The sequence below is a fragment of the Ambystoma mexicanum genome, chromosome 1p (assembly GCF_040938575.1).
Source record: "Ambystoma mexicanum isolate Mex_15411 chromosome 1p, UKY_AmexF1_1, whole genome shotgun sequence".
NCBI lineage: Eukaryota > Metazoa > Chordata > Amphibia > Caudata > Ambystomatidae > Ambystoma > Ambystoma mexicanum.
In genome coordinates, this window is record NC_090921.1 from 553,930,490 (window position 1) to 553,947,619 (window position 17,130).

Consider the following 17,130-nt stretch of genomic DNA (forward strand, 5'->3'; position numbering starts at 1 on the left):
AAGGTATCCTTGTTAATGGCTCAGCAGCTAGTTACACCCCAATATCAACAGCTTAAATTTGATGAAAGTGTTGTGCCTGCAGAACCGTGAATTTGGGGCAGCCTCCATGTGCACCTCTCATGTTGGCATTGAGAGAGTGCATTCAAGAATTTAAGGGAACAAGTGCACTCAGGCCTCACTCAAGTTATATTCTAATGCAAGATAAAGTCAAATACAAATTCTGCTAAATGATTTATTAATCCAAATGTTAAGAGGAGTCTACATGGTCTGCTTGAGTACAAGCGCTTTCTCAAGACTTCTGTTGAAATAAAAATGCCACAAATCACTATTCAAGACATACATCTTAATAAATGTGTTGCATCTTAAAAACAGCTTAATGCTGATGCAAAGCAATAGTAGAGCAAACAAATTATGGGACTTACCATTCAGGACTTCTGTAATATTGCCAGAGGTCTGTCAGCGTTGCATTAGATCACTGATGGAAAGAAAGAACTACATAAGTCTCAGAATAAGAATAGAAATAGGTCATTAACATCATTACAATTGCATAAAACTATTCCACAAATGATAGTTTTTACTAAATATCTTATTATATAGTTTGAGCAAAATAATGTTTTGAAATTGAAACCGTGTAGCACATAATGGAAATGAAAAACATTGTACAATTCAGTTAAATAATCCACTCATGCCTGCAGGTGAAATTACCAAGGAGAGGAAGTTGGTTAATACATCTATGTTGGTAATTGCAGGTAATTCAAGTCCTAATTACCATTAGCTATTTCATGAAAATTAATGACGAGAAAGGAAGAAAATGGTAAATAAAAAACACAGAGTTACACATTGAAGGCAATATTATTTATAAACGCATATGATCTGATCATAGAGGCTGAGAACATGTCACAACAGGGGGGGATATGCAGTAGAGGTTCTAGAGGCTGTTGTTCTTCAGAGTCTTATGCTCAGTCAGTTTCCAATAAAGGTTCCAAATTCATTGCCTGTGTTCAGGCCTATTTTGATTGCTTGAGTCTTACTTATCCAAATTGTTTCAGGCGTATCAAAGTCACACATCTTCCTCCTCCTCGCTTGGTAATGGGCATCTGCTCAATGATGCAAAGTACAACATCGTGTCATTACAGTTGTTTCCATAATCCAATTAATCTCTATCAGGTAAGTCACACTGCTTGCTCTTACGGGATCTGAAACACTACCTTGCAACTACCCGACAGTACTTCTGATGGACTGTTTATCACAAATACAAGGGATACCATATAGAACAAAATGTGTTTATGCAAATTGTAACGTTGGTCATAGGCTGTGTTGTATTTCTTCCAAATTTGCAAATTTCCATTATTTCACGTGAAAGGGCATGGTGCCTGACATGAACGCATTTGCCAGTATGGTACTTGGATATGATTTATTCCTCAAAGTACCTTGTTTATGGAATGTGAGTGTTGGTCTTTCCGAGATAACATGTTTAGGTCTTGATTCAATTGTCAAAGAACCCAGCTTTTACATAGAATGTGAAAAAGAAACTGATGACTGTTCATTTTAATGTCGCGATTCCTCAGACTATGCAATAGGACAGGTTTATTTGTTCCTTGTACATTTACTTTTGTTTCTAAATCGTGACCTTGGTAAATAAATCCGAATTATGGGATTCTTCCTCAGAGATTTTAAATTCTCTATAGTTGCAAAGTAGCCCGAGTAATTTTCTGCATTGAACTAATAAAGCGTTTGGAGTGTGCGTGAGGAATTGAAATTGTGTCTGTTTTCAGTGTTTTATGTACAGAAATCTATCCATGTTCTACCCCATAGTAGAGTTAGTTTGCTGCTATCACTCACATTCAGATACTCACTATATTTGATTTCATTTTCCAGAGTGTTACTGGAAATCCAAACTATAATGCTTCTAAACACCTACACCGTCTTTTTGATTAAAGGCTACTTCTTTCTCCAAAAGCCCCATAAACAAATTGCAATATTATTGGAGTGAGACATTAGTACACATTCTCTTTTAAAGTTAATGTTAAATAAAATATATACAATGTGTGCAAATGGGGTCCAAAGCACGTAGGGTCACTTAACAGTGAAATCAGCTAATGTAATTGTGCCTATTGGGTTCAGGTAGGCTATTCTGCTAACCTGACATTGTAACTTACATCCTCTCTGACTGAACCACTTGCTTTAGCAACCATTTTCACATCACTTCCTCCTCCCTTTAACCTCCATTTAAACTCTCAATTCCACTGCTTACACCCTTAGTGTTATCAGTGTTAGCCAAAACTTCCCTTTTCAGATTTTTCCAGGCTTCAAAATTAGACCTCCGAAAGATGAATGTTCGTGTGAAAAGATTAACAAATACCCTCTACTGCTTACTGAAGGTAGTCGCAGACTTCAACAAGCAATAGCCAATGCCATACAGGACTTCAGTCAAGCATTTCTGAGCGGACAGAGGTTCCTTCATAAAGGACAGAATGTTGCACAACTCCTCATCTGCTCGACAGGGTCCATAGAAAAGGACCTTTCTGTTGCACAACTCCTCATCTGCTCGACAGGGTCCATAGAAAAGGACCTTTCTCATCACAATAATAGCATCCACATGAGTATTGGTCCCTCAGAACCATGATTTAACCATCTGCCAGGGTGAGAGATGCTTGTTTTAGTGCACTACAAGAAACACTGAAACAACGTGCAAAGATGCCCACTCCACAGGTTAGGCCTCTGCACAGGGTCACCATTGCTGAATGGCTCCCATAGGAAGACAGTTCAATGTGGAGCCATGAGACAACCCTTTTCGTAGGTACACAGATGTTAATGGAACAATGTAGCATCCTGATTGCAAGGCAGCAACTGTGAATAAGAGGCTCACAAGTGGATCCTTGTAATTTGACAGGCAGTGGTTTCTTTTCAAGAAGAAATGGCCACGAGTAGGGGATATCCCAGCTTCAGAATGTTGTCAGACTAACACTGGACAATTATTCGATCTGCATTCTAGCAAAGACAAGGTGAATAGCTATATACGGTTTGTTAATTTTTATCCAACGTGGTCCTTATTTACAAAACGGCCTGTGCTCCAATTATGATTTTGAGGTGTGAGTATTTTAAACTTTGAGAGTAAATGAGATTTAAAGGGATGCAAAAGGAATGTTCTCCTTTGCAAGAGAGTAAGAGATATGTGCACCCAGGTGACCCGTGCAAACGGTTAAAACTGTTTGGAAATCATTATCATGTGACAGTGGTCCACATTGTGACAGGAAAGCAAGTTTCCCTCACAATCAACAGATGAAGTACAGAGTGTGCTAGCACAAGCACCCCGTCACAAATCGAATAGATGAGCACTAACAAACCGAGCTTCCCCGGCATGTAAAGAATAGTTAAGGTTATATTACTGTTTACCACATTGACTCCAAGGTATGGTTGAATGGATGTTTAAACTAGACATAGCAAACTCAGAGTAGGTTTTAAGGTGGGGAGGTTTTACACACTGCTTTTATAATTCGAATGTAAATGAAATTGTAAGAGTACGAATTATTTGCCTCTGCAAGAGTGTAAAAAGTATGCAACAGGCAAACAGAACTTGACAAAACCTGAAAATGAATAGAACCCATAAGAAACAAAACAGAGTTGTGTAGCAGAGATGTCTGACTTCAAGCAGTGTATTGCATTTGTGGAAAACGTTCCATATATTGATGTGTTTGAACACACCACATAGATGCATCTTGATGATAAATGCACACAACAAAGGAACTCCTGAAAATACTTTTGTGCAGTGTAAGCGTGCATTCACTGAAAAACAAATCTTGATTTATTTGTTACAAAAGATGCTTCCCAATTGTAACTGTTTTTCATCTCATTACTGAGGAGATCCTAAAAGGCTAGGAAAATATATATGTATGTGTTATGGTTCTCTCCTTCAGCATCTACAGACAAAACACAACATAATTCCTAGGGAAACCAACACTTCCTTATCTCTCAGCATGAGCTGTGTGCATTGAGCCTTTCAGAAACAGCAGAGAATAAAGGCTGGTTTTCAGATGCTGCTCCATTCATTGAAATGTTATCCATGCAGATAAGAATCAAAGGATTTGTTGTGGTTTCTGTCAAGTCACTTGCCCTCTCTTTGCCTTAATGATATGCATGGAAAGATAAAAGATGTTGCATTTTCAAGATTTTAATCCGTTACAAGTCTTTTACGACACTTATCTGGGGGCCTGCTAATGGCTAGATCTGATAGGAAATATTACAACATACAATGGATTTTTTGCAGGAGAAATCCCAGCTATTGATATGCTGCCATCTCATTCAGACTCTACTGCAATTTAGGATAATAAGTGAAACTGGGGAGTATATAATTACATCCCCAACACACAATAGCCATTTGTGTTCACCACCATCACTAGAAAGGTGAACATGGGTTAGGTGTGGAAACCTCTGCCTAGACTGAGTTTCATCTAACACATCCTCCCATAACCATTGGAAATTGAAGAGTTCTTTTTCTAAAGTATTTTCTTTTCACTCAGTTCACATGCATTTCATGGTGCAACAATTAGGGTTTTCTGTCCTAGCCTATGTGAGCAGAACAAATGCAATTCAACCCCTTTTTCAATGGGGCCTTTATTTACTGGCTGTTACTGAAGCCAAATTAAATTGCATCTTTATGGATTATAAAAAATACAAAATAGCTGTTTGCATTACTTTCAACAGTACTTTGTAAAGGTCTAACAAATTAGGATTTACACTCTAACGGAAAATTGTATTTTGTAAATGTCACTTGGTGTCCTCTTGCCTCCCCCACCTTAATCCCGATAACATTTACATGATTTTTGACCTGCAAATGGCTATTTCATGCATTTTATTTTCTGATACCCTTGGTTATAACCTGGGGTATAACCGTGGCTATCTCTCGCATTGAGAAAAAAGGAAAGATGGCTGCTCTTTCATTTATAAGCAGCTGGATTCTCACTTTACCCTAGATATAGCTGTTAATTTTGGAGAAGGGGCACCCCCTTCTCCGTCAAATAATTTAAAAAGTACTGGATGTAATAACCCCAAACCACAAAAGGATCGCAAGACAACGCTTCATGCCCAAGCTGTTATGGTATCACAAAAAAAGGGAGTACCTGGTTATAATCCCTTGTTCTGGTCCTGCAGGCAATATATCCTAAACATATACAAAAATTGACCAAAAGGATAGGGGATGAAACATCATACTCATTTACCTTTTTATCAATATCAATAAATGCTAAATTTTCAATTTGATTTTGTATTTATTTTTTGTCAAAAACAATTCAATCACATAAAAATCTTTTCAAAAAATTGACTCATACTCACTCATTCCTACCATCCATTCACTTCATCTTAAAAATTGTGTATTTCACATCTATATCCATGACATCTTGGTCATGTTCGACAATCTATAATTTTCACACTGTGAATTTCCTTCATATTATTTCTTCATGATCACTCATGTGGTGATCACAGTTAAATTCTCAACGACCGCCAATGTTTTTCTTCAAAATTGGCTTAATGAGTCCGTATAGCTCTAGAAAAATAAATTGTGGACCCTCAATTAAATTTTAGCAACAAACCTAGTCCATTTGCTGTTTACATCTCATTTTCTATAGAGGCCTACAGTTAGAACTCCTTTTCCAATTTAGCAATTTAGTCGAGTATTCAAACTACGGAATCTTATTCTCCCCATTTCATGTCCTATACCACATTTCCCACTTGTATCCTATTCGGGGTACCTCACTAAGTGTATATTTATTAATGTTCCCACTATCATTCCATTCTTGTCACATCTTATAATAACCTATTTATTCACTCCCAATTCCATCCAAATGAGGCCCCATGTTATCCCACAAAGGATCAAAGTGTTATTCCTTGTAGTTCCCACATATCCTGCACAATAGATTACCGATGGATCTGCCGTCCTTTTTCTGACAAACAAACTCGTCAACTGCTATCGGCTATGTTGTAAAGCCAAGGGCAGCGAATTAGAATCCTCATCATTACTAGTGATGCAATATAATTCATACGGACCCACTACTATATTTCTTACCTTTGTCAGAGCTTCGACCTTTAGGACATCTGAATCCCTCGATTCTGGATCGCACTAGCCGTCACACAGGAGTCGCGAGAAACATTCCCTCGTGTCTCCTATCTTTATACGGCAGAATGGTCGTAGAAAAAGGACTTATTGACTTCAACATTTTCAATACTTACAATTCTGTTTAAAATCACTCTAAAGAACTACTCTAAAAAGAAGCAAACTATTAAATTCATCCCTATATTATCGCATGTATGAAATCATTCCTCCATGATATCACGCCAAATTGCCAAATATTTAATGGGTCCCATTTGCGTATGGTTGCATGGCCATAGAAGAAAGACTATGCCATAATTCCATATAGTTTTTTTTCTTTCAAGAAAAACCATCATCACATTTACTAAATAATGCATCCACATTATGTCACAAAATAGTTAATTACCTAGTTGTAGGACATATTTGCATAATCTTGTTAGAACGTAAAGGACAGACTATGCCGTATTGGCATGTGGTAACAATCAAACATCTATATGCTCAATTTATGGCTGTCTAGTACGATAAATTCAGTTTCATTCATATTTCTTGTAAAGCCATACAGATTGCCTGACTGTCACATACTCGGTCGCAATTTCATATAGTCAATCCATGTTTGTAGTTTGTGAATATCTCCCATGGTTGCTATCTCATTCCTATTTACTACATGGAATCTAATCTTGCGTTATTCTGACATCCTTTTAGGGTTTGTCTATAAAAATAGGTCCACGTATGTGATAAGGATTAATCCAAGTGTTTGATATTTGTTGTGTAATTTACCATCATAATAAATGTCGATTTAATGGTTACTGATTGAGAAGCATTCTTCACATTTAGAGTGAGAGATAAATAAGAGGGGATGGCTTGATGACAAATCAATAAATGTTTTTTTATTGTTTTTTTTAGGTGGTGTGATTCACCCTATCATGTCAAATTGGAATTAAACAATCTCCCCTTGTGGCCCTGATGAAAGTTGCGTCACCAAGAGCACATTATTTTTGAGGTCCTAACAGACACCCGAAAAACGTGTCGATGACTATTACTGTGTAATTGATATATGCAGATAACTTAATTTGATGAAAAACATAAGGAAATTCACAGTGTGAAAATTGTAGATTGTCGAACATGACCAAGATGTCATGACTATAGATGTGAAATGCACAATTTTTAAGATAAAGTGAAAGTGAATGGATGGTAGGAATGAGCAAGTGAGAGTCAATTTTTGAAAACTTTATTTGTGATTGAATTGTTTTTGATAAAAAATAAATACTAAATCAAATTGAAATGTTAGCATTTATTGATATTTATAAAAAGGTAAATGCATACGATGTGTCATCCCCTATCCTTTTGGTCAATTTTTGTATATGTTTACCAAGTTGTTTTGGACCTGGTCCAAATCTGTCCCGCGGTTTCACTGTGCGCTTGCCTAAAAATGTACCTTTGGGAAAATGAATGGGGATTAGGCCGAAAGCGCTTTCTTGTTTTCTTAATAACTTTTTATTTTTTAACAAATCTTTCACAAACTTCCTATTCTAGGGAGGGCCTGCCTGTACAATTTTGTCTGCAGAATAATTTATAATATGGGTCAAACGTTATTAACAATTCAATTTCCTATAGATCTCTGACTCACCTTAATTATATTATAGGCCGGCGACGGCCACCCTGTACAATATTATATATATATATTACATGGCATGGTAGCAGCCGTGTAGTTATGGTTAAGTTGTTCAACCCATACGAAGAGCTCTTTTTGCAAGGCTTATAACTTTGCCCCCCCCTGGACGAATCTCACAAAACTTTTCAAGCAAAGTATATGGCCCCGTCATATTCATTCTGCGAAGTTTGGTGAGGTTTCGTGGAGGGGGGGTCAGAGTTCTAAGGGGGATCCCAAAATGTGTTTTTTTTTTTCCATAGACACAATGGAAAGAAACTTTTGCTCATGCCTACAGCCTAAACCGCTGGACAGATTTTCACCAAATTTGCAAAAAGTAGGTTAAAAAAACATTAGTGATATCTGGTTTCGGTCTGTGGACTCACTTCCCTGTTCGGTTTGCGGACAGGCCTCCGATTGATTTAGAACGCGGCGTGATGTCCGGGGACATCGGATGCGCCCGCCGGTGGGAGTGTGAAAAGCTTGAGGTGCGTCAGATTTTTGGAAACGCAAGCCATGTTGGATTCGCAGACAGCTGCCGCTGTCCACGAACACTGCAGTGAAAACATTAGAAAACACAACATTGCACTTGTCAAACTAATGAAACAATCTCAGAGGAGCTGAGGGGTGAAGAGGCTGGGATGGGATATGGTCTTAAAATGCCCGAAAAATGGGTGGTTTTTCAGCTCCGATGTCCGCGAACAGTCCGGTTGTCCGGGGCAGTCCTATGCATATTTCTGCATTAAAGAGTTGGTGAAAAGCAGTTTTTCGGATGGCTTAATTTGGGCATTTCATTCTAGGCCGAAATCTCAATGATTCGGCAAAGTGTGGTGCTGTTTTGCCAAGAGAGAACAAAATTAGAGGGGGGGGTCCCAAAATATTTTAGAGTCTTAGAAATGCTGTGTCATTTGACGAATCTGTGCAAATGTTTGAAAAAAGATTGTAGACCTAGATGTGAATGTCTATGCAACATTTGGTGGGATTTTGTAAATAGGGGGAAAAATTAGAGGGGGGTCTCTACATGTGCTTATAACCATGTTGCTGTTTGTCCATGTTTAATTGTTTGAAAAGTGTCATAATGTAGGTAAAAAAAATAGTGATGTACATTTGGTGACTGAGGATAGCCTGTGGCCATGGGCAGTGGCCAGATTGTCTGAGTCATGGCCAGAGGCCCGGACAATCTGACTACTGGCCATGACCACGAGGGACTAGCAATGGGGTTAAGGTGGGCATGGCCACCAGGGACCAGCTATGTGCTAAAGTTTTTCGAATGGGGATAGGTTTGAATGGGAAACAAAAAAAAAAGAATCGGATCGGATCGTGGGTACAGTTTGAAGTGCTGAAGTGCTGCAAATATGCTGCATGAGGAGGGTCAGCAAGAACTTGAAAGCATGGTTTTGCAAATATGTCCTGTGTTTTATTTTTTGGAAAGTGTGAAAATGTAAGTACACAACACAGTGATATAACATTGGTTCCTGTGCAATGGATCTGGCCGTCAGCAAGGAGAAATGTGTACTGTAATTTGCTAATTGGGTTATGCAGCATGTCCGCAGCGGTAGGTTTGAATGGAAAAATTATTCTGCTTGCGGTTACAGCCTGAAGTGGTGGACAAGATTACAACGCACTTGCCCGACGAGCATTAGAAAGGACCTAAAAACATGTTTTTGGAAATATGGCTTGTGTTTTATTTTTCCAAAGTGTAAGTATGTAAGTAGAACAACTACTGGGTAGTGGGCCTGGCCCTCAGCAAACACAAATGTGTACTCTGATTTGCTCATTGGGGAATGAGGCATGGCTGAAGCCCATGCACCATGTATTTGGAGACTGGCCATGGCTGCAAGCCATGAGCACTGACCATTGGTTACATTATTAGGGTATAGTGCACACTGAGCTAGGATGCAGGGTAGGTGCAGTAAATAATAGGGGTGGTTTGGTTCGGCTGGGCTCATGGTTGAGCCTTATGCCGTAAGAAATTGAACAATGATTTGCATCCCCAGCATGCGCTGCTGATAATGACAAACATAAGTATCTGTTGAAAATGGGTTTATTAAAGGAGGTTTACAGTTCTTTCATATATATGAAAAGAGGAATTATTAATAACTTATATACAGTGATTTAACACCATGAAACATTTTCACTTATAAAAATGTATTAAATTGACAGAAAAAACTCTGTTAAAGGGATATTACTGTTAAGATGCATCCCTCCTTTGGGACTCCTTTGCTCCAGTAGTTAGCCAGTGGTGTTCCACCTTGGTATTTTCCTCCTGAGTTCTCATGAGCATTTGCCCTTCTGTACTCTCCCTTCTATTTATGCACTTCTCTCACTGCACAATGCATATGTGCATTTATAGGAGCACTGTGTACAACCTTTTCGTGTAAGTAAGGGAAATGCAGATGCAAAAGATCTGTAGAAGATTGTTAAGTAGCAGGTGGTGTGTGGAAGCGTAATATAATCATAGGGTTATATGTACAGTTTTTGGAAGGGATTGGTTAATGGGTGTGTGACTGTTTGAAAGCAGGCATTGAAGGAGTGTTACAAATATAAAATTGAAAAGGGAAGAAGAGCAGCCTTGGATGGCGTGCATGTGCTGTCCGCGTCTTTTAATGATCCATGGCCTGGAAAGGGCACTGTGGAGACCGCGGACAGTCATAAAAGTCCATTGATTATGTTCTTTATTGTATGCTAGAGAAAAGTATTTGGGACAGAAAATGGTTTGTTCTTTTATATTGTTATCTAGTATATTTAGTTGGCATTTGTGATTTCATCTTTCATGGCCTGGCTGTTAGTTCTAGCAGTGCACTGTGGGAGTTTTCAGTTTTACTTGTAACCAGAGCGTCCCCTTAAAGGTTTTTCATTGGATATATATATGCACATATGCACACACAGACACACACAAAACATTATTTAAGAGAGATTGAAGGTGATCTATTACAATAAAACAGTTGAAATTATGTGGGAGTGGGAAGTGCTGAGCATTTTATCGTGGCACACATCGCCCACCACAATTATGTCATTGTCCAGGTCAGTGTGAATCTCTTCTGTGATATCATACATGTGCTCATGGGCTTTGCATCGAGGGGTAAGGGGTGGCGGGCGGAGGCAGCGTTAATACTGGCTTCACTGCCCGTTCCAGCAGAATTTATAGTTCTGTTGCGATAAATCAGCTTACCTTAATTCTCTCTTAACTAAAGTTTTTTCAGTGAATTTGAAGGGTTTTGTTATGGTATATTTTCTTCAGGGCCACTAGCCATGGCCTTTGACAACATTGCAGCAAGGACTTAAAAATAGCTAAGGCCACTGGCCTACTGGCTAAGGCGCACACCCCCTTCCCTATAACGAGGTCCAATCAGCCATACCCTATGCCTATGTCCAGCGACCTCAAGCGCCACTAGTTTCAGGCACTGCAAATGTAGTAGATCGGACCTCTTTGCAAGTTGTAGACTATGATTTATCCCCAGTGGTCCATAGGCAATTGGTTATTGTTCTCTTTTTTTTATTCCCAAGAGTAATCGAGCTAACAATGAATTACTTCTTGCTGGCATCCTTTCTTTCAAAGGCAATCATTCCTGGTAATCATTCCTGTGATAATACAGAGTGATTCCCGCGGTACGATAACGTTTGCTGATTACTGCAGTAATGAGAACACGCTTAAAAAAGGAAAGTCTCGCCTGTCCACAGTGGAGCTCACCAAGTATCCCTCCTCATTCCTAGCTCCCCTCACTTCCCTTCAATGCACATTTCCTCCCTGACCCATAGCCATTACCCCCTTTGACTCTCCGGTTCATGCAATGCATTCTTTTTTCAGATCACATTTTGCACTCTTTCTGCGGTAATCTCACAAGATTCCCTCAGGATTCCTGTGATAACCTTCTCCCCCAAATGGGCTCCCCATCCCACTCCAAACTCCACCACACCACATGTGCGCCTCTTAATCCAATCCCCACCTACAGGTGTTAAAATTAATACACCCTTTTTCCTACTCCAAATATCATTTTGTGCACTTTTCACTTTCAGCTTCCCAGGTTCCCCGTTTTACTCCAGGAATCACTTGCATTGAGCAAAAAAAACAACAAAAAAAACAAAATGAAACCCCCCCAAAAAAGCAGGTTTCTTATTTGGTGCAATTCAGTCCAGCAGTTTTTACGCTACCGTGTTCAATCAAGGCATTATTTCTCTATGGAAAAATGAATTGGACTAGACAAAAAACAGTGTTTTGTTTTCTTAAAAACCTTTCCACCTTTTGACACATTTTCCCCCAATTTGGGAGGCCCCGTAAAAAACCCTTTTTTGGGAAAATGTCTTCTAAACTGTCTTGTGAGTCAGAAGTTATTAGCAATAGAATTTTGGAAAGGTCTATATAACCAACTTTCATCTGGCCGTACATGATTTAGCCTTTTTAATTGAGGTTGACTTTCCTGCGTTGCCTGTCCTTGTTCAGCTCCTAAAGGGTCCTTGTCTCCCCCACAGACAAGTGAAGAACAAGGTGCACATATTTTGTAATCCAAGGCCGACTGGCCCCTTTACATTTTGCCACGACTTTCAATGGACGCTCTTGTGGAGTCTTAGAAGTAGGCTGACAATAAACCTCTTTGTGGGGTCCCTCAGGGTTCTGTCCTTGGCCCCCTGTTTTCTCCTTGCACACCATTCCTCTCTCTGTGTTAATCAGCTCCTTTAATTTCTCATGTCACTTTTACACTGATGACACTCACACTGTTCTGTTCATTCTCTTCTTTCTCTCCCTCTCTCCAAGACAGTGGGCCTCATTACGAGGTAGCCATGGTGCTATTGGCACCATGGCTACTCCCTTACCGCATACCATGTCCGGGTTCTCAGAATGGGTACTTACCGGGTCATTCCAACCTTGGAGGACCCGGTAGGTCCCCAATCTGAGAACCATTCCCCATTCCCAATCGAGGCCCCATAGGGCTCAATGGGAATGGGGAAGGAGCTAATAACGGGTCCGCTAAAAGCGGGGCCGTTATTAGCTCCTTGGTTTCTTAGCGGCTCCCACTAAGGGACCTCGTAATGCAGCGGTAAGGGTTTAACGGCAACAGCACCCTTACTGTTGCCGTTAACCCCTTACCGCTGACCTCGTAATGAGGCCCACTGTTTCTTCCTATCTGCTGTCAAGGCATGGATGGCCTCTCGCTTCCTTCATCTTATCCCTTCCAAGACTGAGATCCTATATGATATGATAATTTATTTATATAGCGCCTATACATAATGGGCCTCATTACGAGGTGGGCGGTAAGGGATTATCGGCACCGGCAAGGGCACCGGTGCCGGTAATCCCTTACCACCCTACTACGAGTTCCTTTTGCGGGTCCTCCCTTAACGCCTGGTTTTACCAGGCGTTAAGGACGGGACCCGCAAAGGGAAACCGGGGTCAATAACGGTACCGCAATTTGAAAGAATGTGAAATGTACTACCGTACTCGGCGTGGCAACATTTCAGATAGTGCCAGAGCTAAGACAAAGGTAACGAAGGGAGGGGGAGCATGGGAAGGAAACAGAAACAGACAGCCGACTAGCGTACTAGGCCTGACGACATTTCTGATAGAGACTGAGGATTACAAGGGGAGAGGGTGAGGGGGAGGAGAAGGAAGGAGAGGAACAAAACAAGTGACTATCGTACTAGGCCTGATGACATTTCAGATAGTGCTGGAGAGGGAGAGAGGAGAAACAAATACTTTCCTTCCCATCTCCACTGCCATCTGGTATCTATTTTTGGTATCAATTTTCCCCCAATTATGCTCACCTTCCCGTCCTCTGCCCATAACCATAGGTCATTTTTTTACCCCTTGCTTTCCTTATTTATTTGTATTTAATTGTTTTTTTATAACATGCTTAATACCGAGTTCGGTTTCTGAGCATATATACGGGATTCAAACCTCTGTTGCTCTACATTGTCTTGCTTCCACGACCAGCACCTTACCCCTGTGCTATCCTCCTTCCCTCTTCATATTTCTACCATGGCTCGTTCTGCCCACTATCATCTTTATAATCTTCAGCGTGCTTGTCCGTTCCTCTCTTTTCAGGATATGATGAAGCTCTTGGTTTACTCTTTGGGATTTTTTCCTGGCCTCACAACTGTTCTTTTCTCTTTCTTGGTCTTCGCTTCTCCCACCTTCCTCATTTGCACTTTGCCATTAACTCCACTATTTGTGTATTATTTCAGCTCCCTTTTCGCTCCTCTGCCACTCCATCTCTCATATCGGCCTCTATGGTCTCCTTTGATCTTTATCTTCTCTTTGACTTTGTTTCATTTTCAAATCTTTGCATGGTCTTGCTCATCCAGATCTCGGTTCTCTGTCTCCTTATACAACCCTGCACGTTCCCTTCGCTCTCAGTCACTCTTTCTTTTTTCTGTTCCCAAACGACCCTGCACCTTTTCTCGTGTTTGTTCATTAACGCTCCTTGCACCCAAACACTGGAAAATCCTTCCTCTTCATATTCACCCCTCTTCTTCCTTCCATGTCTTTTGGACTAAATCAAAAACTCATGTGCTTCAATTGCTATCCCATGCTTAATCTTTCCGTAAAGTTCAATGTTAACTTACACTGTTACTAATTAATTAGTCAAAGTGCTTTGGCAAAAGTGCTCTATAAATAAAAATAAATACAAATACAAACAGGCACAGGAAGTTCCAAGCTAGACTTTGGATGGGCTGAAAACAACTCATGACAGATACGCGACCTGTAGTGAAAGAGGTCATTAGTCAAACTGAGGAGGAGACTAGTCTGGCTTGATTAATGTTATGTTATGTTACCTTAGTTATATAGCGCACGGTTGCCCGAAGGCATCATGGCGCTGAGGAGGGAGAACTGAACAACTAGGAGAGGCACAGAATAAGGAGTTAGAACAGGATGGTTTTACGCGCTCTTCTAAAAGCAAGGTGGTTGGAAGTTTTCCTCATGTTAAGAGGAAGACCATTCCACAGGTTGGCTGCAGCTATAGGAAAAAGCCCTGCCGCCAACTCTAGTGCGATGATATCTTGGGACAACAAGAAGATCTGCAGTGGAGGAGCGTAGGTCCTGCTCTGGGAGGTAGCGGGAAAATTTGGCTTGTAGAAACTCGGCCTCTTGACCATGGATAGCCCGATGGACAATGCACCAGGCTTTGAAGGAGACGCGCTGGCTAACCGGTAAACAATGGAGCGAACGCAAAACCGGAGTGATGTGAGCTCCATACGGAGTACCCGTAGCCTACCTAGCCGCCAGATTCTGTATACGCTGCAGCTGATGAATCAGGCCAATAGGCTGCGACAGATACAGGGAGTTGCAGTAATCCAAGCGGGAGAGAACCAGTGCTGTGACTACCGGAGAGCGCAGTGGTGCGGGTATCATTGGTAGAACCTTCTTCAAGATCCTGAGATGGTGGTGGCTTGCTTGGTACACAGCTGTGACTTGATGTGACATAGAGACAGAAGCAGAGAGAATAACACCAAGATTTTTTACCTTACTAACTGGAGTGGGGAGGGGACCCAACAAGCCAGGCCAGAAAGTAGTGGTCCATAGTGAGGAGTCCAGGGGACAGCCTACTACCAACACCTCGGTCTTGTCACCGTTGAGCTTGAGCCAGTTTTGCTCCATCCAGTCGCCGACGGCACTCAAACAATCACAACGTCACCTCTAACAATTATGATCCAAACGGATCAAGATTTGGGTGTCGTCGGCATACGAATAGCAGTTGAGGCCGTGGGCGCGGATAAGGCATACCAGAGCCCAGATATAAATATTAAACAGGATCCGGGATAAAGAAGAACCTTGCGGGACACCACAAGTGAGGACACAGGGCGAGGAGAGGAATGGAGGCATGGCTATGGTCTGAGTACGCTCTGATAGAAAATAGGTAAAACAAGCATGTACCTGGCCGGATATTCTATCTGTGCCAGGTGGGACAGCAGGATGGAGTGGTCGACCGTATAAAAAGCGGCCGAGAGATCTAACAAAATCAATGCCCCAACCCCACCTGAGTCAACCATCCTGGACATATCATCCTGCACAGATACTAGCACGCTTTCAGTGCCTCTGCCAGGTCTAAACCCTGCCTATGCAGAATTAAAAACCTTAGAAGATTCCAGGAAAGAGGACAGTAGAGGAGTGATTAATGACTCCAACAATTTAGAATGAAAAGGAAGTAGAGAGATAGGGTGGAAATTAGCAGGAATCGTGGGTACGAGTGTGAGCTTCTTAAGAAAGGGATTTCAGCTCTGATGGGACAAATCCTGATTGACAGGAATTATTTCTAGCCGATGTAAGTTCAACCAGGAGATCGGAGCGATCTTCTTCATAAGTTCAATGGGGATAGCATCCTCAGGAGAAGATGATTTAATTCTTTGAATAGCACCTAGGACTTTCACCGCAGTAAAAAGAGGGAAGGTCAACCAGGTGTTAGAGACTTCAGCAGGGGGAACAGGAGGTTGTTTGGCAGGCTTCGAGATTGGTATGGCCAGTGATTTCAAAATATTAGTGCTAATGGCTTTTATCTTGTTGATAAAGAAAGGAGAGAGATCATCGCACAGTTTTTGAGATGGTTTGACCCTATAAGTAAGGGTTTCGGAGGAGGCTAGTGACTTCACGATGGAAAAAAGGGTTTTAGGTTGGCACAGTGCTGTTTCGATCTTATGGGAGAAAAAGGTGGCTTTGGCGGTTTCAATATCAGCCAAGTAAGTTGAGAGACAATACTTGTATAGTTCTCTGAGACCGGGGTCATAATTTCTGCGCCATTAACGTTCCACCTGTCTTAACTTCAGACGGGTGGCTTTAAGTTGCTCCGAAAACCAGGGTTGGGGGGGTAACCTGCGGCCCTGCACTAGCCTCAGTGGAGCATATATGTCAGCAGCATCCAAGAATGAGCGCTGAGTGCTTTAACATCAACCGTTTGCCATGAACGTAGAAGAGTCTTTGGGGGTAGAAGCTTAGCGGGGGGGATGTAGACAAGAATACACAGGAAACTAAATGGTGGTCAGACCATACTACTGGTCCAATAGTCCGAGAGCATAACAGTGAATCCTTCCAACAAAAAAAAACAGATCAAGAGTATTCCCATGGATATGGGTAGGGCCTTGGACTAGTTGATGTGAATCGAGATCAGACTGTCATAGAAGGAACTCAGCTCCATCGATCTAGGGAGGTTGAAGCGAAAGTTAAGGTCGCCTAACACTACCAGATTGGTGTATTGCAGACACATATCTGCCACTAAGTCAATCAAAGATTTCCCAACGTCTCCTATAGGTCCTATTAAGAACATAGCAACCACATTGACCACATATCCCAACTCCAATTTAACCAGTGAATGCTAGAATTGGACCTCAAGAGTGCCACTAGCCCCCTCTCCCCCCTTTGTTATTTTGAGCTTGGTTAAAGATTACAATTGTGATTCAAAAATATAGT

General features: G+C 41.1%; 1 protein-coding gene across 1 annotated transcript in view; it reads right to left on the reverse strand.

Moving 5' to 3' along the window:
- Positions 1–17,130, reverse strand: part of LOC138575469 (phospholipid-transporting ATPase IK-like) — a 1,193,252-nt gene that overhangs the window by 955,618 nt on the left and 220,504 nt on the right. Inside the window, exon 2 of the mRNA XM_069649486.1 lies at positions 423–475. The gene's annotated coding sequence lies outside the window, so the exon portion shown is untranslated. The remainder of the gene's footprint in view (positions 1–422; positions 476–17,130) is intronic.